The sequence below is a fragment of the Monodelphis domestica genome, chromosome 8 (genome assembly GCF_027887165.1).
Source record: "Monodelphis domestica isolate mMonDom1 chromosome 8, mMonDom1.pri, whole genome shotgun sequence".
NCBI lineage: Eukaryota > Metazoa > Chordata > Mammalia > Didelphimorphia > Didelphidae > Monodelphis > Monodelphis domestica.
Genome location: NC_077234.1, coordinates 203,411,463 through 203,439,108, shown reverse-complemented (window position 1 = coordinate 203,439,108; position 27,646 = coordinate 203,411,463). Strand labels below are relative to the sequence as shown.

The following is a 27,646-nucleotide window of genomic DNA, read 5'->3' as shown; positions in this document are numbered from 1 at the left end:
CTAATTTCATGATAAAATAAATATTTCATATATAAACATAACACAACAGGAGTATTACAGGAAGTGGCTATATACATTATTAGAAAAGATCCCATAAAAACAATACTGGCTTCCTCTTTGTATTAAAAAAAAAATTAACCACCAATGTCACTGTGAAAATTAATTAGCCCACTTTTTTGTAAAATAAATTTTAAGATTACCATCAAAACAATATACATAGGCTAAGGATAATGCCAAACAAAAAAGTTTATATGACTAAAATTCAGGTTGAATGTCAATGTCTCGTGCAGTTATGTTTCCAATCAATTTTTAAATCTAAAAGTATTTTTATGAGTAAAACTTGTCTTGAATACAAGCCAATGAGTAAGTGGGCTAGATTGGTGGAGGTGGGCCAAGGTTATCTAGTCTTCACAACAGTGAGCACTACGGTTTCAAATAAAGTTTTTGTTTTAAAATTGAAAAGAATATGGGGCAGCTGCATGGCCCAGTGGATTGCGAGCCAGGCCCAGAAATGGAGGTCCTGGGTTCAAATATGGTCTCAGACACTTCCTAGCTGTGTGACCTGGGCAAGTCACTTAACCCCCATTGCCTAGCCCTTACCATTCTTCTGCCTTGGAAGCAATACACAGATTTGATTCTAAGACAGAAGGTAAGAGTTTAAAAAATAAAATAAAATTGAAAAGAATAAAGGCTATCAATATACCGCTTTAAGATATATATATGAAAATTTCACTAATCTATGCAAACTGAAGTTCCAGTAATTCAAAAATGTGAGAGAATCTTCAAATGATCTATAATTTTAACTATAAATATTTTTGGAAGCTGTTTTGGTGCTTTCATTTTAAAATGTCCCAGGAAATGTTATCAATTAAAATAAAATAGCAAAATTATTCCATTCAGTGGCTTCCTCTTCTTAGCTTCCTGCTTCCCACCTTCATGCTGGGATCACTAACACAGTTTTTAAACTGAAGTAAAGTATCAGCTTGTAGCAAAACTGGGATTCTGGACTAAGGAGCCCTTTGTTTTTACTCTAGTTCCTCTGGCTTTAAATCATGAACATTTTCCTGAGAAACAATTTGGTTTGCCAAATGTGACAGGTTTAGACCCAAGGCATGAGACCCTTGGGAAATTAGGTTCTACAAGCTGTCATTGTTAGATATCCACAAATAAATCAGCTTTGTTTTTATTTTTATAAAAGGCATTTCTTAATTTAGAAAATGATCACTAGGTTGTTATTACTATAGTAAAATATTTGTAGGCTCATTTCAAAACTAAAAACAAAGTACTCGTATCATTAAGGCTACTTTTTCTCTAGCCAAACTAAAATAGACAAAACTGCTATAGGGTGGCTAGTTTGAGCTTATTGCAATTTATTTTTATAAGAATTAGACAATAAATAATACAAAGGAGCTATTTAAAAGGCCAAAATTCCATAATTACTCAACAATTAGATCAATAACACATATAAAAAGTTATTTTGGAAAACAAAACAAAACAAAGCACAGTTAACTGGGAGCCAAGAGGGCCTAAAATCCAATGATAACAGCCGGGAATGAAATACCTACTACCTCTTGATATAAAATAAATTGAATCTTTTCCCCTTTCCCTTCATGTAACTCTTGGGTGTCAGCATATTTGTTTAAATATCCTCATATGAAGGATGGAAAGAGAAATAGCAAGTTACAACTGTAAAGAATATAGGAAAAATACCATAAAAGAATTTCAACATTCCTCATCTTGAGACTTAATAAGGACTGCAGTGGACTTAAGCAAGCTGAGATCTTTGGCATTCCTTGGAGCCATTTCCTTTAGGCAACTGATCTATAGGATTCCTCTCCCCTGGCTTTGGATTCTTCTGTTATCTCAGGGATCTCTCACCCTTGCCTCAAAGAACCAATGGTCTTAGTGTTAGGTTGCCTGGGATATGTAATAAGCTACACTGGATTCCTAATTGCTTGTCCATCTCCACAACAGTCCACCCTCTTTTTTCTGCACCTGACACTATTTTCTGAATGCTCTAAGTCTAGCACCTACCACATATCTATGCCAATTAACCACAAAAGCTTTGTCCATATTTTATCCATGGCTTTTCTTTCAAGGAAAAAATAATTCAGAAATAACATACAAGGGTGAAGGTATTAAGATTTGCTTATATAAGAACCCTATCCAGTAGACACCCAAGTATGTTAAAGCTTATTAAATTGTCCTATTCAGGTTCAAATTCTGAGGTTAGTCACAGATGGTCTGTGAAGTACTATATTTTTAACTTTGTGGATCCCCTGAAGAAATCTTGGGGAACTGCTGGTAAAGTCCAATCCTCTCCCTTGGCAGATGAGAAAAAAGGCATTGCCAAAAGCTGGGGGAAATGATTTGTTCAATATCACAGCTACCTAACATATGGGGAAGTAGGTGGCACAGCAAGTTCAAATCTGGCCTCAGAGACTTATTAGCTGTGTGATCCTGAGCAAGTCACTTAACCTCTGTCTGACTATTTTCTCAACTGTAAAATGAAAGTCATAACATCTATCTCCCAGGGTGGTGGTAAGGCTAAATTTTTTTTGTAAAAAATATTTGTAAAGCATCTAGCACAGCGGTTCTCAACCTGTGGGTTGCAACCCCAGCAGGAATCGAATGACCAAAACACAGGGGTCGCCTAAAGCCATCGGAAAATACATATTTCCGATGGCTTTAGCCGCTGAGAAAACATGCTACTTTACAGCAAGATCTCAGAAAGAACGGGGACCCTGCTGCTCGCACATTGTACTAATATTAGTTACCTATCAGCAGCCCTCCCCCTATGAGGGGTGATGGATTTACCCTGTTGCCTGGAGACTGGATTCAAACAGAGACCCAGAGAGAGCACCCGGGTGCTGGCTCCGGAGGGGTTAAGAATGAGTCCTGGAGCGGATAACTCCTGGAGCGGATAACAGAGCCGAGTAACCCCAGCAAAGTGAAGCCTCAGCTCGAGCTGGAGGAAGACAACAGGAAGAAGAAGGCAGTGTCTGCGGACCCCTCCCCAGGCAGGACTTACCTCCCACCCCAGCGCTCAGACTGCCTCCTGCTGGATTAATATTTCTCAACATATAATTAAATATTGTTTTTGTGATTAATCACTATGTTTAAATTATGTTTGATTTGTAGCAATGAGAATACATAATGCATATCAGGTATTTACATTACGAATCATAACTAGCAAAATTACAGTTTTGAAGTAGCCACCAAAATAATGTTTTGGTTTGGGGTCACCGCAACATGAGGAACTGTATTGCGGGATCACAGCATTAGAAAGGTTGAGAACCACTGATCTAGCACAATACCTTTGCATTTCATAGGCACTTAAATGCTTGCTTCCTTCCTTCCTCTCTCCCTTTCTCCTCTGTCCTATTTTTATTTGCATAAGCCTCCATGGTTCCCTAAGCCCTGGGCTGTCCTGTCCCAGTTCAAGAAAAATAAAAATTCACAAAGGTATCCAAATTCATCTTCAAACTGTACAAAAGGCCTTCTTTTCTTCAGTCAGTTTCCACCATTCAGGCATTTTTTCTCTCTTGGGGGAGGGAGTGATTTGAGATGGAGAATAAACTAAGAAAATCTGGCATAAATTCCACATGCTTGGCTTGGTTTTGCCTCCCCCTCAATTTCAGGTATGCAGAAAGTCAAGGTCAGAGTCAAGTCCTTGGGTTATAAGTCAAAGTCTTACCCAAGGCTCTTCCATCACAATCAGAAAATATTTTTCAAGTGTCCAGAGCCCCAGGAAACATTTGTGCTCTCCTTCATTTCGGCTACTGTGTCCTGTGCCTAGCTATATGCTTTCTCTAGAAAGCTGCTATAGCAACTGCCTTTCATTCAGCAGACATTTAATAAATGATTATTCTAGGTAAGGTAGGGCTAAGGACTGGAGTTGGGGGAGGGGGGAGAGGAAACAGCCACTTTCCCCAGGAGTTTACATTCTAATGGTGGAGACAACACGTATAGGTGTGACTATATGTGCATGTAGGTGCGCGCGCGCGCACACACACACACACACACACACACACACACACACACACACACACACACCCAGCTAGGTTGCACAGTGGAAGCCTGGAGTCAGGAAGCCCTGGGTTTTAAATTTGGCCTCAGATACTTCCCTCTGGGCAACTCACTAAGCCCCCATTGCCTAGCCTTTTATCACTCTTTTGCCTTGGAAGCAATGCATGGTATTGATTCTAAGATGGACACTAAGGGATTAAAACACACAAACTCACTCTCCCCCACACCTCTTCTTTTCTCTTCTCTTCCCTTTTCTCCTCTCTCTCTTTTCATAGGCCCCACCTTTTACTTTGGCAATGAGCCAGCAAGAATATCTAAGAAGATTATGTTTTTTCCAAAGAGAATGGTAACTAGTCAGTAAGTCTGTGTAGGTAATTAGTAAAAGAGACTGGCAGAAGTGTTTCTTGGCACTCTAAACTGCCAGATATCTTGAACCCAAAGCTTAAAAAGAGACAATAGTTCCCTGCAAAACCACATATACCATACAAGAGTCACAATTTCTGAAAAAGCAACCAAGGTGAACATTAATTAAAACAGCTTCTGCTCCCCCTATTTAAATTTAAATGTTTTAAATTGCTGTCAGCATGATGACAGAGCTTTAAGAAAGTCTGTCTAGAAAATTCAGCTTTGGAATATTCTCTATCATGAGTCACTAGGAAAATGCTCTGTGAAGCTATTCACCTGTACAGTAACTCAGGAACCCAGATGGAGCTCTCTAACTCCCTTCTCTCCAAGAATGGTCCCATTCAGGTTTTTTAACCCAAATGGTATGGCAATGGTACTGCAAAAAAGGACTTTCCAGCTTAGCTGACACATCTTTGTCATTAGGAAGATGGCAGGAAGAAAAGTAAGTAACGTGTAAGGTCCAGAGAAGCAACAGAAACCCATCGAAATGTATTCTTAGGACCCAATGAAATGGTTGAGGGCATTCTATTGGGCTAGCCCTTATGTTGTGAGAAGATCGACAACCTCATCTTCTTAACACTGACGGCATTTTATAAGACGTTTTTCATAATATTCACCCACCGTAATGGTCTTTTTGGGGGAAGGAGACGAGAGAGAAAAGATTAAGAATTAATCAAAGTGCCCATAATGTGCCAGGTACTTTGCCAAGAAAAGAACATTACAAATATTATTTCATCTGATCCTAACAGTCCTGAGAGATAGAACTTCCATGTTCTCCCTTTTTATAGGTGAGGAAACTGAGGCAAAGAGGCTAAATGATTTTTCCAGGCTCACATAACTAGTAAATATCTAGTGGGCACATTTGAACCCAGGTCACCTTGCCTCTAGGCTCAGTGCTTTATTCACTGTCCCAATTCCTGTTAGCAGTTAGCAGTGAATCTTGATGACCCTCTGGTACAAAGGTCAACGTACAACGTAGATATAAAAGTAACGCATTAATAGTGTTAGAGGAAACACATGTGATGACTATGGAAGAAAAATGACCTGCGAGTCTAATAACTTCTCTCAGTAATAGGGAGCTGAAAATCCTGTACTTCCTTACTTGGACAGTCAGCCTTCTCCTACCAAGCGAGAACATAGGAGGTAAATTGTTCCAACAGAAAGAAAAAAGGAGGACTTTGCTCTTGACCTGGCTCTGTTATGGACTAATTGTGTGATTCCTTACAAATCATCTCTCCCTGCACCTTGGTTTATTCATTTATAAAACAGGAAAACCATCTGCCCTATTTATCCTAACTAGGTTGCTGGGACCATCTAAAAGACCACATAAGTGAAAATATCATGAAAAGTTAAATTATATAAATGCACAAAAGTAGACAAGACTAAGAGTTGGAAAGGATCTTAGAAATCATAAAAAAAAAAACTTAGAAATGTATGAAGTCTGCCATGTGCTAGTATGGTGGGTGAAAGATGAAATGCCTAAGGAAACAAAGGTTTAAGCTTTTGAGCATATCGATTTATGAAACAACGCTTGCCAAATGCTCGACAAACTAGGACCAGTACCTTTCCTCAGCTTAGGGCTGGACGCTGATTAGAGAGGGAGACAAAGTTTTGTACATTAAAAATAATCAAATAAGGTTTATTCATGAAAAGGAAACAATACAACATTAGGTAACTTGATTTCTAATTTTAAGAAGGGATTAGGGGCTTTCTAAATTGGGATGGGGAGAAGGAACAAGTACAATTCCCTAAATTCAGAATAAAAAGATGTTCCACTCCTCCCAAATGTCTGTAAGCAATGAAAGGAACATGGAAACAATAACGGATGTACCGGTACGGGGACAGTTTTCAGATAACACATATGGATTGTTTGTAACGTACACCTCTAAGAAAATTCCTTGCATCAGTCTTTGGGTCGAACTGGACTTCTGGCCTGTATAATCTAAGTCGTTGGTTAGGGATCTTTAAACAACAAGTAGCGGTGGGTCCAATTTCCCAGTCACACCAAACAATGCAATAGAATTTAATCCCAATTCCCATAATTGAATAAAGTCTTCTAATAAGACAAACTGGAGCTGACCCATAAATGAATAGAAAGGAAGTGGAGCTAGCTCCAGAACTGGGTCACAAGATAGAGTCAGTGTAGTTCACTCAATTCCCGCTCCCATTTGCTGTTCTAATTTCCTCCTCAGGAACTATCATGGCAATGAAGATAAAAGTACAAAAATAAGACAGACCTTGCTCTCAAGGAGTTTATGTTCTACTGTAGGAGACCCAGAAAAATAAAATCAATTTGTCCCAGAACACAATGCAATTTTATGTCAGAACTGGGACTAAGACTCTAACCAGTTTTTGTACTTTCCCCATTATTACACCAGAATAGAAAAACCCAGTATGTTTGGTGGCAGGTAATAAACATGACAATAAGGTTCAAAATAAAGGTTTGCAAAGCAGAGAGAGAAATTCTTTCACATATCATCTTGAGATAGAAACCTATCACAGAATCACATCTAGCTTCTTAGGTAGTTAATTCTGCAAAGACTCCATGACAATATTTTAGGACCTTTTAAGTTTCCAGTATACCTTCTCCTAAAATAGGTAATCTTAACCTAGTTTGTATCACAGAACCCATTATCAGTCTTGTGAAATCTATCTCAGAATAATATTTTTAAATACATAAAATAAGACAGAATTACAAAGAAAAATATAATTAACATTGTTATATGTATTAAATATATTTAAGTTAACATAGTAAAGAAACAAGTTCATGGAAACCATGTTAAGGATCCTTTGTCTGAGATAATCCAAGTTTTATGATAGTTCTTTCTAATGCAGTTAAAAAATTATTTTTTTTGTTTTTATATCAACTTTATTTGTTTTTACTGTTTTAAAAATCTGTACTTTCTATCCTTGTAATAACTCTAAGACAGAAGGGTAAGGGGTTGGCAAATGAAGTTACGTGACTTGCCCAAGGTCACAAAGCTAGGAAGTGGTAGAAGCCAGATATGAACCAGGTATTCTCCCAACTCCAGACTAGAGTCCTATCTATCTATTATGCCATCTAGCTACCCCTAGAATCATGTTGTTAAATGCAAGTAGGATATGCATAGGATCACAAGTGGAAGATTGGGGAGTTTTTTAAAGGAAAAAAAGTTCAGCAAAACAAACCATCAAGATCATTTTTGAAAGTATATGAAGTATTCTACTCCTACTGTTCCCCAGCTTGGCAATTAAGAGAGGGAAACACAATACTTTCAGTTCTTTGGTGGCCCTAGGTTCATTAAATTCTCAGAATGAGATATGTGGTGTGACTTTTAGACCTACACAAAATCCTTTCCAGCCCTAACTTAATTCAATTTTTGCTGGGAAATGTCCTTCTCAAAAAGGAGAGTATTTCCTCTTTGTCCATGAAAGGCTACAGAGAGACACAAACACAGGAGGTTCCGACACTGATTCCAAGGTTGTTTTTAGCTATCCTGTCTTGCATATGCCAGGAAAAAAAAAGGATCATGAGAAAGTCTATGCCCTAGTGTTTCTGTAGTTTGGCCTTTTATGGAATCAATTCCAAAGTTCCACATTCATCAGATTGCCTGGCTCAAAATGCTGAAAAGTCCCAAGGTATCCCATGGAAATGTGTGAGAGGCAGGCTCTGAATCTCTGAGGATAAAGGGCTAATATGTGGGAGGGAGGTCAGAGGAGCCAGTAGTTCATTACTAAATGAAATAAGACTTACCGACCACCCTTGCAGGCAGGGAGAGATGACTCCAACTAACCAATTCTGTGACATAGGAATTCTAGAGACTCGCCTTCTATTTTACGAGCAAGGACACTGAGGCCCAGGAAGGGAACGTCAATGCAATTCAATCCATACGGTTATTCTGCCAGTATCCAGGGCGCCTGACGGACCCAAGGTCACAAATTAAATTAGTGAAAGAGCTAGGATAGAACTCAGGGGTCTGACTCTCAATCGTCTGCCCTATCTCCTCCCCAAGCTACCATTTCATATCATCTACTAGACAAGGGTCCATGAAATGGACATGTAGCTCACTTTCATTTGCCTCTATTAGGCATCTTCCACATCACCCTTAGCCAAAAGCTGCTGCTAGGCTAGTCTATAAATAGAACTAAAGGAACTGAAGGAAAAACAAAGTCTCTGAAAGAAACTATTATAATAAAAAACTGGAAGGTAAAATGTATCTACAATAAGGACCAGCAAAAATGATAATTCAAATTTAATACCATTTTTTTTAGTGTTTTAAACATTTCCCTAACAAGTATAATAGCTGAGGAAGATGGATAGTGTTGGGCCAAGTGTCGGGAAGACCTAAATTCAAATCCAGCCTCAGTCACTTATTAGCTGTGTGACTCTGGGCAAGTCACTTAACCTATTTGCCTAAGTTTCCTCATCTGTAAAATGAAGATAACCATAGAACCTACCTGGAAACCACCAGGTTTCCAACCTTGTTGGGAAGATCAAAGGAGAAAATATTTGCAAAAGTGCTTAGCAAAATGCCTGGCATGAAGTAGGTACTATATAAATGATTATTCTCTTCTCTTCTTTCTTCCCAAATATCCAAATAAATCAACTTAAAAGTATTCTGGAGCCAGCTAGCTAAATGGCTCAGTGGATTGAGAGCCAGACCTAGAAATAGGAAGTCCAGACTTCAAATCTGGCCTCAGACACTTCCTAGCTGTGTGACCCTGGGCAAGTCACTTAATCTCCACAGCCTAGTCCTTACTTCTCTTTTGTCTTGGAACCAATACACAATAATAATTCTAAGAGTTGTTTGGAGTTTTTTTTTTTAAGTATATGCTTTGGGAGCAGCTAGGTAGCTCAGTGGATTGAGAGCCAGGCCTAGAGACAAGAGGTCCTAGGTTTGAGTCTGGCCTCAGACACTTCCTAGCTGTATGACCCTGGGTAAGTCACTTAACCTCCATTGCCTAGCCTTTACCAATCTTCTATCTTGGAACACATACACAGTATTGGTTCCAAGGCAGAAGGTAAGTAAGTGTGTGTGTGTGTGTGTGTGTGTGATATGTGTAATAAAGTATATTCTCTGAGAAAACATTACTTTTTGAAAGAAAGGAGGGGAGCGACTTTCAACTTTGATGGGATGACACTAACATGAATTTGGAACAGAGTTCTGTTGCTACCCCCTTTAAAAAACTAATTGGAGTAGGACTTGCCTGCCCAACTACTCAGTGGTATCAAATGCAATAATAGCATTGGTGAGCGGTTAGAGAGACAAGAGGTTCAACAATGAATGCCTTTAACACAGTGCCCATAACTTCCTTGAATCCCAACCATTTCCTGGTATTTATTAATGCAGAACCTCCGACCATCTGACTTTTATTTGCCTCTTTCTTCATACACTCTAACAGTCCAGTAAAACCGAACCACACTCTGTACCTACCCGCCCACATCTTGCCCTCTCCAGTATTCTGGACCTCCGTTCACCCCATCTTCTCTCCTTGGAATGGCAGTGAGGAGAAGATGACAGACAAGAGATGGAGAAGGAAGAAAGGAAGGAAATAGGAGGGATAAAAACCTAGGGATAAAGAGGGGGGAATCCGGAGAATGAATAAAAGGAAGGAGGAGAGAGAAGAAAAGGAAGAATGTGAGAGAATAAGATAAAAAACAAAAACATGAATATTTTGGGACAGACACTGCAAAGAGACAATGAGCTGGGTCCATAATTGTCATGAATTAGAATGCTGAACTGAAAAACACTTTGAATGATGCTCAATTTTACTTCTTTAATTCCAAAGCTCTCCCAGGGATGCTATATGGCTGGCAATCAAGGACCAGCACAATCTTTGAAGAATCGGAATCACAAGTCACCCCAGAAAGCAATCGTAAGACACCGGATATGTGTAAGTAGCTCCATTGTGTTACCAATGAAGAGTTATTCACAAGAAGTGGCACAGCAAACGTGGAGGGCTCATCTGCATGATCAGAAATGAAAATGGGCGATTCACGTGGTTGGAAAGCAACAAGAGAGAAAAAATGACAAGAAGCCCTGATCACTGTGAGTATAGCCTTTCTAGAGGAATTATGGAAAGGTACAGTCAAGAATTACACAGGATAAGAAAGGATAGTAGAGTTTTGATTAGCAGTAGTGGAGGGATCACGCAAACTTATGAACTAGGGCTTCCTACAAGCATTGAGGTCTCCACTAAAACATCAAGGACCAGTTATGGGACTTCTTACATATAGAAAAATAAAGTATCTCAGAATATGAACAAGAAATGGAATTTTCCATCTTTATACTTTTATAATCATCTAGGTAAGTCAAGAAACCTTTTTTTTTTTTCTGGATCACTTCAGTGTATGCTTATGCGTACCCAGGCTAATTATTCATGCATAAAAAATTTTAAGTGACTAAATATTATAGTATATACAGAGATATCGGAGCATTCTAACAGTCTTTTATGGTGCCTGTTTTCCTTAAGTTGGAAAAAAAAACACCACCAGAATATCTAAAGAATGATATTCTTTGCCAGCATAAAAAACATTTGCAGATTAAGCTTCTTTATCAAAACAATTCAATTTAACAAACAATTCAAACACTGAAGGACCTAATATTAGGTGCAGACTTTTTGAGGCATTGACAGAAGTACGACTATAAATAGGATATGGTCCCTTGGCCTGCAGTAGCTATGTGGCACAGCAGTTAGAGCAGCAAGCCTGAAGTCAAGAAGACTCATTTTCCTAAGTTCAAATCTAGCCAAAGACACTTCCCAGTTGTGTTGATCCTGGGCAAGTCATTTAACCCTCTTTGCCTCAGTTTTGTCAACATGGAATCTAGAAATGGAAAACCACTCCAGTATCTTTGCCAAGAAAACCCTAAATGGGTGCTTGAAGAGTGGGACATGTCTGAAATGGGTGAACAATACTTGACATGGGCCAGAAGGGATCTTAGAGGTCATCAACTCCAATTCCTTCTAATATTCAGGAGCATATGACTATCAAGTGTCTGATGGGGGATTTGAACCCGTATCTTCCAGACTTCAAGTCCAGCACTTTCTCCATGCTGTCTTTTTCATAAAACTAGTAACAGAAAGAGACATATTATACAGCATAGAGTGACAGAAAGGACACTGATTCATATTTATTGGACATATATGAAGGTCAAAAATCAGTCATTTGGCTAGGTTGTCTTCAAATCAAACTTTTTAGAGCAAGGATTTAATTTAGTCTAGTTGTTTCAGTCATGTCCAACACTTTGTGACCACATTTGATAAAGGCACTAGAGTGGTTTGCCATTTCCTTCTTCAACTCATTTTATAGAAAAGGCACACATCTGAGGCAAACAGGGTTAAGAGACTTGTCCACATCTATCATCTAAGGCTAGATCTGAATTCCAGAAAATGAGTCTTCTTGACTTTAGGTTCAGCACTCTATCTCCTCCACCACCTCACTGCCTTATTCTGCTCCTTATCTGAAGTTTTAAGATCAAACTAGAGGAGTGGTGGCTAATCCTTGAGAAAGAAGAATGAATGGACAGATAGAATTTATTTCAACTGGCAAGACTTCAAAGGGAAAGTAGGGAGTGCATTATCAATAGATGAAAAAGAAACTACCCACAACCCAATCTTGTAGGAATTTCAATTTACAAGAGGAATGGAGCAGAGCGGTAGGGTCCTCTAAATGAAGAGGATCAAACTTTAATGAACAGCTAACCAAGACTACCTCTATTTTGAACTGGAAACTCGAAAAATGATGACATAATGTCTCCTTAACTGACTTGCTGTTGTATTTTAATTTAAAATCTAAGAATTTTTGAATTTTTTTTTGGTTTGAGATTTGGTTTGAGAAACCATTACAACAAATTATACATATATATGTATATATATATATATTATAAATTTCACATAATAATGGCAAAAATACAGAATTCTATGAAATTACAGAAAACTCAAAATCTTTTGTTATCTGTGACAAAATTATAAACAATTAGAATGACTCAAAAGAAGTATAAGAAGATACTCCCCACTCACTCCTTTGCAGAGGTGGGCAATCCAAAAGTACTGTACATTGCACATATTTTTAGATTTTTCTGACTTATTAGGTTACACTGATTTTTTTCCCTCTTTTTCTTTTTTGTTCTGCAAAAAAACAAATGTTTTATGGGAAGATTCTTTGAGAGGGGGGAGGGTGAAGGATGCAGGAGGAAACTAAAGTAAACTAAAAAAAAGAAATTAATAAAAAACATATTTTTAAAATCCTATATTATGTATAATATGTAGAGTTAATATATGCTTTGTCTTTTAACAGAGGAAATTTTGGGACTACAATTTCTTGGTAGGGACACCCAATATTTGCTTTTGGAGGACTAGAGAGGTTTCTTACAAAATACTATAACAAAAGATCTAGTTTTGGAAGTCATATATGACAAAAACATTCTTCATTCAAATGAATCATAAGAACTTTTAAAACATAATTAAGATTTTACACATCTAGATATATGGGTTGCCCATCCATGAAGGCCACTTCATTTTTTAAGTATCCTCTATTTCTAAACAGGAAAATTCAATTACTATAAGAGATGGTGCTTTTTCATTAATTATGACCTTAGGTAAATAATTGTCTTCTCTATGGTTCAGTTTTTCTCCCATTAAATTAAGGAGTAGATTACATCAGAAGTGTCAAATGTGGCCCCCAACACTTAGGAGGAAATAGATTAATGTGTAACCTGAAAGAATCTGTTTCTCTTCCAGATTGACAGTACTGGAGTAGATCATCTCCAAAATCTCTCCCAATTCTAAATGTGAATTAATGAGCACAATACTAATTCACCATGGGAATGTCAATTAATCTCTCTGAGGGTGATTCCTCCTCTGAACAACATGGATAATTCTTGGATTATCTACCTCAAAAAGCTGTTGTGAGGAAAGTTCTTAGCAAACCTACAAGCACTATCATAAATGAGAGCTATTATCGGTATTAACCAATAAAATGTAAATAAAAAGACCTCTTTCCCTCCAACAACAACTTTTTATGTCAGTTCAATGAACAATAAATTCAATAAAATATAACTACGTTGTTTGAATTTATCTTTTACAAATGAAAAGCAATCACCTTGGCTAGCAAGCATTTTTTCCTAAAGAAGTAGTAAAATCAATATATATGAAAGACAAGATCACAAGAGAACATAGAGCTAAACCAGGGGTCCCCAAATGAAGGCCTGCAGGCCCCACGCGGCCCCCCGAGGCCATTTATCCGGCTCCCACCGCACTTCTGGAAAGGGAACCTCTTTCACTGGTGGTCAGTAAGAGGAGCACAGGATGTGGCAGTGCCGCAAAGTGCAGTACTCACGTACAGTACTACTTCCAGTGACATAATCCTTTGCTTGGTGCCTAGTTCTGAGAGAACGAGGTGCCAAGCAAAGGATTATGTGGCCGCACAATGGAAGACGTCATCATGGTGAGGGGCAATCTGGGGGAGGGGATTCCGCTCTGTGTACACTGCTGCCTGGTCTAGTGGTGGCAGTGACGAGCCCATGCAAGGTGTGACAGGCCCATCACCACCAGCGCTGCAGCCTCTGCTATTCCAGAGGGCTCTATACAGATGTGTTCATAGTTTTTGTTATAGTCCAGCCCTCCAACGGTCTGAGGGACAGTGCACTGGCCCCCTGTGTAAAAAGTTTGGGGACCCCTTGGGCTAAACACATCAAGACTGCATTATTTCCACACATATTACAGAAATATATGCAAACAGATCTGAAAAGTCATCTAGTCTAAAGCCCTCAATTTCTAGATGAGGCAAAAGACTTAGAAAAAAGCACAAGCTGCCCAGGTTATTAAGTGAAGGGATAAGGATCTGAACCCAGATCTCCTGACTCCAAGTCTACCATTTCTCCTACCACATTATTCTGCTTTTCAATTCATGAAGTCTGTTTCTTCTACAAATGCCATTTGAGTCTCTTGGATTCTCTCCTGAGAAAGCAAACAAAGCTGCCAATGAATGTCAACAATAAGACACACTATCACTTTTTATTTTCTCCCCACAATGTAGACAATTATCTTCAGAATCCTAGAACAGACTCCTCAGATCACTAAAGGGGTCCCTGAATACCAGACAATAGAGAATGAATTTTATTCAGTAGACAAAAGGGAGCCACTAATAGTAACAAAAACAACAAGTACTTTAGGAACAAATGAGATAATGTATGTAAAGTACTTTACAAACCACAAAATACTATGTAAATGTTATATGTAATCATAATATTTAGGATTTTTATTATTATTTATTATAAGTAGTATTTATACATATAGTGCTTTAAAGGAGAGGTGTCAAACATGTGGCCCACAGCCTCATGCAGCCCCCAATGCCCCCCACTAGAGCCCAAATTGGATTAAAATATAACTGGTACAAATTTAACAAAATAAACAAAAATACAATAAAACACAAATAATGTTAATAAGCAGTTGTCTAAGTCAATATGTGGCCCCATAAGGCTCTTCCTGCATTTAGTAGCCTGTTTCTACTGGAGTTTGACACCACTTTCTAAGATAATGTAAAGCACCGTATCTATGCTACCTCATTTAATACTCAAATCAATCCTGGCAGGTAGGCACTATTATTATCATCCTGATTTTACAAATGAGGAAACCTACCCAAGGTCACATCGTAACAGTCCCAGGAAAGATTCAAGCTTCGGTTTCAAATTCAGCACTTCTCACCAGGCAATCCAGCTGCCCATTTTTGTTGGAGCTGAATTTGAATTGGTGATAAAAAAAAGAAGGGAGGGGGGGAGGATGGCCCCAAGCCAAAAAGCAAGGTAGGAGTAGGGGGGAATCTTCATGAAACCAAGTCTCAGAATCAGGAACTGGTGACTCTAGTTTATAACTTCAGCAATAGTTTGGAGGGAGGGTAGAAGGAGAACACACGTACATCTCTACTATTACAGAAAACTGTGGGCATCAAGTCCCTACCAGAAGAAATCCTCCCTAGTGTTGAGCTACCTTGCACATGTCACATCGCTCTTCAATGAGGAGGCAAAAGCAGCAGTTTACATGCTATACGTGTATTCACAATCTAATGATTTAATTCTTTAAGTTGCCTCTCCCAGGAGAGGCAATTTTACTCCTTCCAGTGATGGGGAGTCTGCATAGATAGAAGTCCATGAAAGAAGTCTTTTCTTCTTATCCATAGACCTGGTCATATATTTTGCTCAAAAATAGTGACTCCCAAAGGGCAATAAAAGACTGTCTGCCCTTTGACCCAGCCATAGCACTGCTGGGTCTGTACCCCAAAGAGATAATAAGGAAAAAGACTTGTACAAGAATATTCATAGCTGAGCTGTTTGTGGTGGCCAAAAATTGGAAAATGAGGGGATACCCATCAGTTGGGGAATGGCTGAACAAATTGTGGTATATGTTGGTGATGGAATACTATTGTGCAAAAAGGAATAATAAAGTGGAGAAGTTCCATGGAGACTGGAACAACCTCCAGGAAGTGATGCAGAGCGAGAGGAGCAAAACCAGGAGAACATTATACACAGAGACTGATACATTGTGGTATAATCGAACATAATGGACTTCTCCATTAGTGGCAATGCAGTGATCCTGAACAATTTGCAGGGATCTAAAAAACACTATCCACAAGCAGAGGACAAAAGGTGGGAGTAAAAACACCGAGGAAAAGCAACTGCTTGACTACAGGGGTTGAGGGGACATGACTGAGGAAAGACTCTAAATGAACACCCTAGAGCAAATACCAACAACATGGAAATGGGTTCAGATCAAGGACACATGTGATACCCAGTGGAATCATGTGTCGGCTATGGGAGGGGTGGCAGGGGAGAAAATGATCTTTGTTTCCAATGAATAATGTTTGAAAATGGCCAAATAAAATAATGTTTAAAAGGAAAACAAAATAGTGACTCCCTACTATCTACTCTCAAACTCTTTGACCTGACATCCAAAGGCCTCCAAAATCTATTATCATCCTTCTTTTCCAAGCCTCTCTCGAATTCATGGAAGAGCTCCTTCCCTTCCATGAACTCTTATGTTTGAGCACAATTCAGCTTATCTCTGTTCCCTAAATAGACCTGCACTTTCCCATCTGTTTCTTTGTTCATGCCCTTTTCCCTATGCCTGCAATATAATCCCTTCCCAGAACTCCTGGATTTTTACCCCATATTTCTTTGCTTCTTAAATTGGTAGACATAGTCCTAATATACTTAGGTATTACTTTATAGTCTATTATTTGTATACTTGGGCTCCAATTTGAATCTAAATTCTATGAGGACAAGGAAATGTTTATCTCTGCTTTTGTTCTTGACCTACGTAATAGAAGATATAATTGATGTTTGTGAAATTAAAAGCATCCAGCAGATATGGTCAGTCTCAGTTTGTCATGATGCATTTATTTCCAAAGATTGATGTCTTTTATTTTTGCATCACTTGAATTTCTCAGTGTATTCCTAGCTTTGTAAACTCTCCTTTAACATAGAGCTACAGGTTTACAAAGCACTTTTCCCATAATGACCCTTTGCAGTAATAAGTGATGAAAGTATTTATTAGCCTCATTTTACAGATGAGGAAGGAGCCATTGTCTTCTGTATCTCAGAGAGCTATCTCTTATAACAAATAATAAAAAGGAAAAAAAACAGTTCAGCAAAATTAGTGAACATGCTGAAAGGTCTGACGGCATTAGAAGCATCTCACAATAGTGCCAAGTAGTATCAGGAAGGACCTTCTCCTATCACTTCTTTGGGGCTAAGCTAGGTCAAACTACTTTCTGATCATTTATTTTCACTGTTTTATTGTTGTTCTTTCTATTAACATTGTTGTGGTATATGTATAGTGTTCCTCATCTTGCTTACTTTTCTTTCCATTATTCATAAAAGATTTTCTGATATTTCTGTATTTTTCATATTTATCTTTTCCAAGAGCACAGTAATAGTTCATTAAATTCATATAGCATAACTTGTTTAGCTATTTTCCAAATTGATGGACATTTACTTTATTTCAAATTCTTTACCACTACAAAAATTACTGATATAAATACTTTGACATATGTTATTGACCTCCTCGGGGTATATGCCTAGCTGTAGAATATCTAAATGAATGAAAGAATAAATAGTTTTCATTCAGTGACCTTAGAGGTCATTTCCTCTTATCCCTTCACTTCAAAATGAGAAAACTGAGACCCAAGGAGATTAAAGAACTTGCTCAGGGTCCCAGAACTACTTTAGTTCTTTTTTTTTTTAAGCATAATTCTAAATATCTTTCCAGAATGTTCAAACCAATTCACAGCATCAGAAAAAGTAGAGAGTACCAGTCTTATCACAATCCTCTCAACATTGTCTATTTCTCTCTTTTGTCATCTCTGCCAATTTTATAGGGATGTGGTAAAATCTGATTTGTGTTTCTTTTACTTGTTCTTTTATTGATTTAGAGTATTTTTTGCTTAATTGTTAATAGTTTGCGATTCTTCAAATTTGTAACCCAATCCGATGAAAAGAAATAGCTGAATTTTCTTATGGTGAATTCTCTCTCTCTCTCTCTCTCTCTCTCTCTCTCTCTCTCTCTCTCTCTCTCTCTCTCTCTCTCTCTCTCTCTCTCTCTCATATATCAATAATCAAACAAAATCAGGAATAAGTACCAAATAAAATCTTTAAATACAACTTTTTTAATAATTCACTACTTGCTTACCAGGATTATCAATGATTATCTGAGGTAACCATCATATTCCTCTGAAATATAATTATTTGGGTTAAACATCAACTCAAATTTGAAGTAGACAAAGTTTATGTTCATAGGCCTCTGCCTAATTGGAAGGAGGCTTGTATGTCATCTACTCTCATCCCTTCACTTGACAAATAAGAAAATTGAGGCCCCAAGAGATTTGGGGGACTTGCTCCAGGTCTCAAAACTAGTGTTTGATTTTGAATCAGAATATTCCTGACTCCAAGTCTAGCTCTTTATTAGACTGTCATAAACTTGATTCAGGCTCCCCAAAAGAGATGTTAAATTGAAACTAAAGCTGAGAGCTTGTTCCCCGCAGGGACAAGTCTTCTAAGGTGGAAGGCTTTTAGGGTATCACTCTGTGAAACGTAAAACTCAAGAAACATCAAACATCATGTTGCAGGTGCTGTAACTAACTCAATTTACCAGATCTTAATAAAGGAGTGACGATGGTACACCAAAGAATGTAAGAAGAAGTCCAATTGTACTCACAGCCTCAATCCTTCAGGTCACTCGGAAGCATCACCAAAGATGAAGGACAACAGCCCTCAGGGAATATTGATGTTTCCTGTTAAGGAGAAATGAGTAGGTTGTTATAGACCTGCAGGTGCAGGGGAGATTTTTCAGTGAAACTTTTCCCCAAAGAGATGAAAAACAAGCTTGCAGCTTCACTTAGGAGGATCATTCTGTAGTTGCTTTTGAATTGAAGAATGAAGAAGAATATCCTTAGGCTATAGGAAGATCTTTGTTTTGCTTTCCAAAAAACACATCCTAGATCACTCTACCAGTGTTCCAGGAATTGGGGCCCTGAACCTATTCTTTACAAACAGGGTGAATTATAATTTTTGTTTGTTTTAAGCCTTACTTTCTCCCTTAGTAACCACTCTAAGACAATAGGGAAGAGCTAAGCAGTAGGGGTTAAGTGACTTGCCCAGGTTCATAAAAAGCCAGTAAATGTCTGAGGCCACAGTTGAACCCAGGTCCTCCAATGACGCCTTCGAGCATCATCCCTCCAGAATGCCACTGCAGTAAGATCTCAGCTGTCCATCATCCTAGGGCAAGCCTCTTCCTCTAAACAACCTCACCACCACCTCCTCACACATTCTGGCTGGAAATCTTCCTCATCTGCATTACACACTTTACTGCTTTCTTAAGCCAAAGCATAATTAATTTTTTTCTAGATGACTCCAAGTCATTTTGAGGAACAGTAATTACATACCATAATTAAGTAATGTCCCAAGGACCTTGTAAAGTAAGAGAGACCTAATAACTGGGAGCGAGTGGGCTGCAGGTTGTACTGGAGTCATTTCGATTTGAAAAAAATGTGAATATTGTTCAATTTAACCTTTTGTATCTTCTTTTTAGTCTCTTGGTCAGGGGTAGAAAAACTTAAGTTAGCTAACTGATTAGGTCCCAACTGGGCAGAATACCAATAAACCCGCTATTCAATCAGGTCTCCGTGACTGGCAGAGATTTCGAGTCTGTGACAGGAAGAATGAACTAGTGAGATGACTCCAAAGATGCTTTGTGAGGTCTGGCTCAAATTAGGGGTATTCTGGGACTACCTACTCTATTTTCATATCCATCAAAGAAGCAGATATCATATGATTATGGATGATCCTAGGCCTGGAGAATTTTAGTTATGGATTATGTTAGAAACCTTAAGAACCACTTTATCTTATAATTGGGGTAGGCTTCTTTTATACATATTTCTAAACTACTTTTGTTGTTGAATAGTTTTAGTTCTGTCCAACTCTTCATGACCCTATTTGGGGTTTTCCTGTCAAAACTACCGGAGGTTTGCCATTTCCTTCTCTAGGTCATTTGACACTTGAGGAAATGGAGGCAAACAGGAGTAAGTGAGTTGTGCAGGGTCACACAGCTAGCAGTGGCTGAAGCAAGATTTGAACTTGAGGAGGAGGAGACCCAGCATTCTGGAGAAGAAAACGGCAAACCACTCCAGTGCCTTTGCCTAGATACAAATGAGATGATTCAACAATAATCACAACGAACTGTCTTCCCCTTGTAATGCTTTCAGAATGTGTATATACTCTTGTCCCTTGTAAATAAATAGCACAGCTCTTCCTTAGTTTGTAGGCTGTAGCGTGAAGATTTAGAAGGAAATAGGTATGAGAACTGAGCACTGAGAGAATAACAAGACTTGGGGGTAGGGAGTGGGATTCAGATGTTCAAGTTTAGAATACAAGGAGCCAAGCTAAACATGGGGCCAAGAAAGGTCAGGCAGCTTAGAGTCTAAAGTGGGAATGTAGCCATCAAAAAACCTCTAAAAGCAAAAGAATGTTAGAATCTTGAAGTAGAAGGCAAGACTTCCCTGTCTCTCCAAGCAATGGAGAACCTGACAAGTTTCAACAGAACTAAATTATCCCCAAGACTGGATATCTCCCAGCACATTTAGCCCTGACTCTAAAGGCCCCAAGCTTCTCTGCTTTTTGATTTTTTTTACAACAGCTTTTCTGCTTTCTCTTTCAATATCAAAGGATATGTCACATTAGAGTCTATATGCCTACCACTAGCAGACTAGTCTGGGAGATTGAGCATCAGATAATCATGATCATTAGTATTATGTATAAAAGGAGAAGAGGCCCTGGGTAAGAGACTATGGAAGAGGTTTTCCTGTAACTAAAGCACAAGAGTTTTAAGGGATAGACTTCATTACATTGACTTTGGCTTTTTAGAAGGTTCCTTCTGCCCCACCTCTTATTTCTTGGTTCTTAATGGTATACCAGCAAGTGAGATTTCCAAAGACGTGAGCTCAAGATAGTGTGAAAAACACTGAGGTAATATCCTTCTATCAATAAAGGGACAGAGAAAATTATAAAAAAAATGTTTTGGTCTTTTTTAAAAAAGTGTTCAGTGCCTAAAAAGCTTGCAAAATCTGCCACCTAACCGCAGAGGTCGAGGCCCCTTTTCTAGGAACCTACAACCACAAATAAATCTTTTTTCTCCCTTTCAAAATAATTTATTTCAATTCACTAGTTTGTATTTGCAAGGGCATAAATGAATTTTAAAGTTTTTCCCAGTGTGAAGAACTACAAACTCATAGCTTTCTCCCCTCTGGCCCTGGAATTAATGAGTGACACTCAGTCTGACTCCCAGGCCCTTCCATGTGCTCAAGATCTAAGGAAAAAGGAATAAAAACCTAGAAATTCTGCTTGGTCCTGAACCCTGGCCCTCTCTGAGCCAAGGCAGTTGAACCTGGCCCTAGATGTGAGAACTTGCAATAAATAGCTATCTTTTTCTAGAACGTTTTTTTTGCTTCTCTGAGACAAAAGTCAAAAGCTCATTTATAATTCTGATATAAAAACTAGTGAAATAACTTTAAAAGCCCACAAATCATAAAATAATAACCTTCTTGGGAAAAACAAAAACCCATTTACCCTTTTAATACCAAGGAAAGAAACCTGAGACAAAATTAAATGGCAAGAGTCCAGCATACTCTTCTCATCTACTGTTACCCAAACCCAAATTTTCAATAAAATGAATGGTATTAATAGTCTAGAACTCTTTCTGGGATACTACAAAACACTCAATCTCTGAAAATTTCTGAGGTTTGGTTTTAAGTTCTAACTTTAAAATGACCAAGAGAACAAAGAAGCCAGGCCTTCAAAAGACCAATAGGAAAAGTTAATTAAGTTCTTCCAAAGTTCTGGGGAACTTTATTAATTTTTCCTATTGGTCCTCTATAAGAATGCTGACACTTTCCCAAAATAGAATATGCCTTGTTCAACTGGTTATCTAATCATCTAGTTGTTTCCTTTACAAGGAAACTTAGATTCCCTCAAGCTAATTAGAAAAATCTATGGTAGAAACTCCCACTTGACTCTCAGCAAACACCCTTTTCTCTCCTTCTAAAAATGATTAATTTATCATTTGTATCTTCCCTACTTAAACATACACATAGAAATTGCCTTGTGCAGGTGCGGCTGCTGAGGCATCACATGAGCCAAGAGTTCTTTTCATTCTGACCACATAGAGACTGTTTCTCAGTTCGTGACAACTTTTTTCAGAGCTCACTACTGTTTTTCCACACCGCTATGGAGACTTATGTGGTAACCCACACAGTCATAGGATCAGAGATTTAGAGCTCCAAGATATCTTAGAGATCTTCAGGTCTAAAAGTTCTTAACCATTTTTAAAAGGACTCCTCTAGCAGTCTGCTAAAATTACAGATGCCTTCTCAGAATAAAGTTCTAAGATGCTGAAAATAAGACACATTTGATAACAAAAGAAACTATAAATGAAATACAGTTAGCAATGTTTTTTTTTTTCAATTCAAGCTTATGGACCCCAGGTTAAAAAATCCTGACCTTGTCAAATCTCATTTTGTAAATGAGGTAAGTGAGGTTCAGAAAAGGCTCAGTGATTTGCTTAATGTCACAAAGACAGTGAATGACCAGAAGTAGGGGGTTTGAATTCAGGACCTCTGAGTAGTATACCATATTGGCCAGGCTGCTGTCCTATCAATTCTTCCCTTCAGAATCACTCATACCCATTCCTTTTTTTCTACCTGCCAATGTAGCCTCATCACTTCACAATAGGCTCCTGGAAGAGCCTAACTTCTTTCTCTAAATCTCTCCATTCCAATACGTCCAAATTTCTCTATCTGTCATTTAAGGTGTCCTATGATCTCCTTTTTCAGTCTCTTTCCTGCTATTCCCTTCCCACCCTAAGATCCAGAGAAATTAGTTTATTTATTTCCCTAAACATGACTCCTACTTTCCTTCCTCTGTATATCCTCCTTCAAAAGATTTACAAACTTAAGAAAATTTCTCTCCCTCCTTAACTCCATTGTCACTTGTCTATTCAAATTCCAGCCATCCTTTGAGACCCCACTCAAATCCTAATCCACTGGTTGATAAGGGAGCCCCCTAAAGCAGAAGTCTAAGGATTTAGAAGAATCCTTATTCTCAGATAAATGCTCAGGCATTTATCTAGGGTTTGTATCCTTCTTGCCTCATTGAATTAACAAGAGCACTCAATTTAGCTCATCCAATGTTATACTGTGCTTGTCAGCAAGACAGTAATGCTGTTAAAACGAGATGGAGATTTTTCCCTCTATTCTTGTGTGTTCCAGTAGTATACGTCTCCTATATATTAACAATTATGGGCCCCTGAAAAACCTAAACAGTCAGAAGCTTGTGCTTAACTCACTGTCTAAGAAAGCATTTCCATCCAGTAACTTTACTCTTTCCCTCCATTTCTGAACCAGTAATAACAAATGATGACAATAATAAATACAGGTGCTGTAGATGGAAAATGAATTGAGCCCAGATTTGAGCAGCAAGAAGCCAGTTAGCTAGATTGCATTTGAAAAATGATTACGTGTTTTGTTTTTCTTATGGTATGAAAAAACTTGAAAACAAAGGAGAAAACCAGAAGAGGATCATAGATCTGGAATTAGAAGAGATAACAGAATCAGTCAATAGGCCTTGTTTTCTATGGTTTGATCATTTTCAGTCATGTCTGATTCTTTGTCACCCCTTTTGGGGTTTTCTTGGCAAGATACCGGAGAGGTTTGCCATTTCCTTCTTTATCTCATTGTACAGAAGCAGAAATTGAAGCAAACAGTGTTCAATGGCTTGCCCAAGACCACCCAGCTAATATCTGAGGGTGTGTTTGAACTCAGAAAGAAGAGCTGTTCCAACTCCAAACCCAGCTCTCTTTCCACCTGGCTGCCCCATAATAAACGTCTGTTAATCCAAACACCAGGCTGAGTACCAGGGATATGAAGAAATGTCTCCTCCCATGCCCAGGTGAGAACCTTGAAGACAAGGATCTCTCATGGTCATGGAGGAAACAGAATCCAAATAATTACATGCACACAAGCTATATACAAGAGTATTAAAGGAAGGTGATCTCTGCTTAAATGTTACCATCTAGACAGCATAACTGTCATAAAATGGAAGATATGTTTTCTATGGATCATATATGAAGATATCAATAATCCTGCATTAAATCATCTGTTTTGTAAGTGAATAGAATAATAAATAACCTTCAATTTTCCCTGTCCTTGTGTTTTCATTGTATATATAGCAATACTGGATGTCACAGGATGACTTTTTTTTTTAAATTGTGCTGTAACTTCATGTTTGAATTTGCTTAATTGGGAGGTTTTTTCATGTTTAAGTTATGAGTAATTAAGTGATTAATTAAGTAATTAAGTAAATGAGAAATTAAGGATATCATTAAAATTGGGCCCTGAATGACATAGAGGATGGGAGGATTCTCAAACATAATATTGAAGTTCAGAAGAAGAAAGAGTTTGGGGGAAAGATACTGAGTTATATTTTGAACACTCTGAATTTGAGATATCATAGGACTCTCTGTTCAAAATGTCCAATAGTCAACCAGTGATTCTTCTCAGTTCTAAACCTGAATCACCAACTGACTTTTAGACTAGTGCTAAAAACTGAGATTAAGGCTGTTCTATAGTTATGGGTGGGAAATCTCTGCATAGAGATAATTGAACCCACAACAACTGAGATCACCAAGCAAAATCAAATTGAAGAGAGAAAGAAGATGGCCCAGGATAAAGTATTTGGGTACTCCCATTGGTAGTGGGTATGACCTAGGATCAGCAAAGGCAAAGTTGAAGAAATATCCAGCAAAGGAGAATGAGGAGAGGTCATTCTGGTAGAAGAACTAAGAGAAGAGGGAATCATAAATGCTTAGGACACAGAAGTATAGAGAAGAGAGTACTCAAGAGTGTCAAAGGCAACATGGAGATCAGATGCACTCCAAACCTATCATTTTATAGATGAAGAATTGATATGCCTCTAGAGGTCTAAATTTCCCCTAACATGGGCTGAAGAAAAAGTGATTCTATATTAATAATATAGAAATGGGCCTTGATCAATGACACATGTTAAACCCAGTGGAATTGTGTGTCAGGTACAGGAAGGGGAGAGAAAGAACATGAGTCTTGTAACTATGGAAAAGTATTCTAAATCATCTAATTAAATAAAATTTTAAAAGAATTTAAAAAAAAAAAGAAAAAGGGATTCTTTTCCTTCAAGTTTATTGTGAGGGAGAAAAGGATATATAGAGATAAGGATGGATGTGTGTTCCTGTACAGTATAGTATCCAATGGTGTTCAGTGATACCTCAGAGTTGTTTTAATTTGCATTTCTCTAATTATTAATGGCTTAGAGCATTTTTTTCATATGACTTGATTGCTTTTATTTTTAGTCTGAATACTGTCTGCTCAAATCCTCTGACCATGTATTAATTCACTAATGATTTCTACTTTTATGAATTTAAATTAGTTCTCTATACATTTGAAAAATAACATATCATAGAAATTTGCTGCAGAAATTTTTAACCTGCTTCCTATTTTTAGGGTACACCATTCCCAAAACAAAAATTTTTTTTAAACCCTTACCTTCCATCTTGGAGTCAATACTGTGTATTGGCTCCAAGGCAGAAGAGTGGTAAGGGCTAGGCAATGGGGGTCAAGTGACTTGCCCAGGGTCACACAGCTGGGAAGTGGCTGAGGTCAGATTTGAACCTAGGACCTCCCGTTCAAAACAAATTCTTAAAAAGTCAAGGTGAGAAAAATTAGAAGAAAAGGGAGGAAATGCTTAAGTAAACAAATAAACATAGGAGAATTTTTCAAAATTCTTCTTTATTTTCTAAGAGCAAAATTCTAAGTTTCTCTGTTGCCTTTTTTTAAAAACCCTTACCAATACTAAGTACCAGTTCTAAAGCAAAAGAGAAGTAAGGGCTAGGCAATTGGTGTTAAGAGACTTGCCCAGGGGTACACAGTTAAGAAGTTTCTGAAGCCACATTTGAATCGAAATTCTCCCCATCCAAGGCCTGGTTCTCTAGACACTGAACAACCTAGCTGTACCTCTGTTGCTTTTAAAAGGCATGGTTTTACCTTCAACTGTTCCATCACAAATAAGTCTTAACCCAATTGTCTACAACAAAACCAGAAAAACTGCAGGCCGATTTTTACTCAGAACTTTCAGAAAAAGGCCAGAAGCAGTCAGTAACGCTCCCATTTACATAGTGTTTTAGAGATCTTACAAAGTTTCCCTCACAACAACCCTTTCAGAGAGGCACTTTATATTATTATCACACACAGGCCACATTCCCCTGGACCATTTTACAGAAAAGGGGACTGGTCATCAAAGGTTAAATGGAGGAATTGCTCAAGGTTATATGATTAGTAAATCTTTTGTGGTTGTTCAGTCATGCTAGAAAGAAGTCTACTTGGGGTTCTTGGCAAAGATACTATAGAGCAGGGGTCCCCAAACTACAGCCCTCGGGCCACATGTGGCCCCCTGACGCCATTTATCTGGCTTTGGATTTGGAGCTGGACTGGGCTAAACTAGCCAGTGTGACAACTGATGGTGCTTCTAGAGTAGTGGGGTCTAAGAAAGGAGTAATTGCTTGCATTAACCAAGAGATGGACAAACGTAACCATTCTCATCCAATAGCCATACACTGCCCCATCCACCAACAAGCGTTGCTATGTAGTAAATCACTGAAGTGGGATCTTGTGTTAAATTCATTAGAGCTAATGCACTAAACCACAGACAATTTCAGGAATTTCTGTCTGAGCTAAATGTTGCCTCTGAAGATGTTCTGTACCACACAGAAGTCCACTGGCTGAGTCAAGGGAGAGTTTTGAGACATTTCTATGACTTACTTCCATGGATTACAGCTTTTATGCTTTCAAAAAACAAAGAAGTACCAGAGCTCAGTGACGCAGAATGAAAATAGCACCTCGCCTTTCTGACAGATGTAACAGAGCTACTCAACAGTTTCAATGTGCAACTTCAAGGAAAAGGGAAGCTCATCTGTGATATGCAATCACATGTAAAAGCATCTGAAGTAAAATTAGGCCTCCTTATCAAACAAGTGAAGGAAAATTTCATCTCCCCTTAACTCAAAATCTGTTAGCAGAAAAACCCTTGATTGCATTTCCAAAAGAAACATGTGTGGATTCACTGGAAAAGTTGCAAAAAGAGTTCCAATTCAGATTTAAAGAGCTTCATCTCCATGAACAGGACATACAGCTTTTCCGTAATCCATTTTCTATTGACACTGAAAATGTGGATACAATTTACCAAATGGAACTGGCTGAACTGCAGAATTGTGACTCTGAAAGATGCATTCATTCAAGTCAAGCAGCTTGTCTAATTTCTATGTATCTCTCCCCTCTGAGACATATCCTAATCTCAGGAACCATGCACTCAAAATGGCAACCTTCTTTGGCAGCACTTATGTCTGTGAACAGGCTTATTTCCAGAATGAAACATCTGAAATCTCCAACCAAATCTAGACTAACTGATGCACACTTGCATCACTTGTTACGGCTATCAGTGACAATTAATGGAACTAGACATTGACCATCTCATTAGCAGAAAGCAGGCCCATAGTTCCCATTGAAATACTGGCCAGTTTGTTGATTTAAATTTACTTGTTCTTTATTTTAAATAATGTATTTGTTCCATTTTTTTTTACTTTAAAATAAGATATGTGCAGT

At 38.1% G+C, this 27,646-nt stretch overlaps 1 protein-coding gene across 41 annotated transcripts in view; it reads right to left on the bottom strand.

Moving 5' to 3' along the window:
- INPP4A (inositol polyphosphate-4-phosphatase type I A) overlaps positions 1-27,646 on the bottom strand; it is a 250,932-nt gene that overhangs the window by 138,671 nt on the left and 84,615 nt on the right. For 36 of the 41 annotated variants that reach the window (XM_001363200.5, XM_016424845.2, XM_056808574.1 and 33 more), the window contains one exon: positions 18,625-18,700. The exons of the other annotated variants lie outside the window; for them this stretch is intronic. The gene's annotated coding sequence lies outside the window, so the exon portion shown is untranslated. The remainder of the gene's footprint in view (positions 1-18,624; positions 18,701-27,646) is intronic. 41 annotated transcript variants of the gene reach the window in all.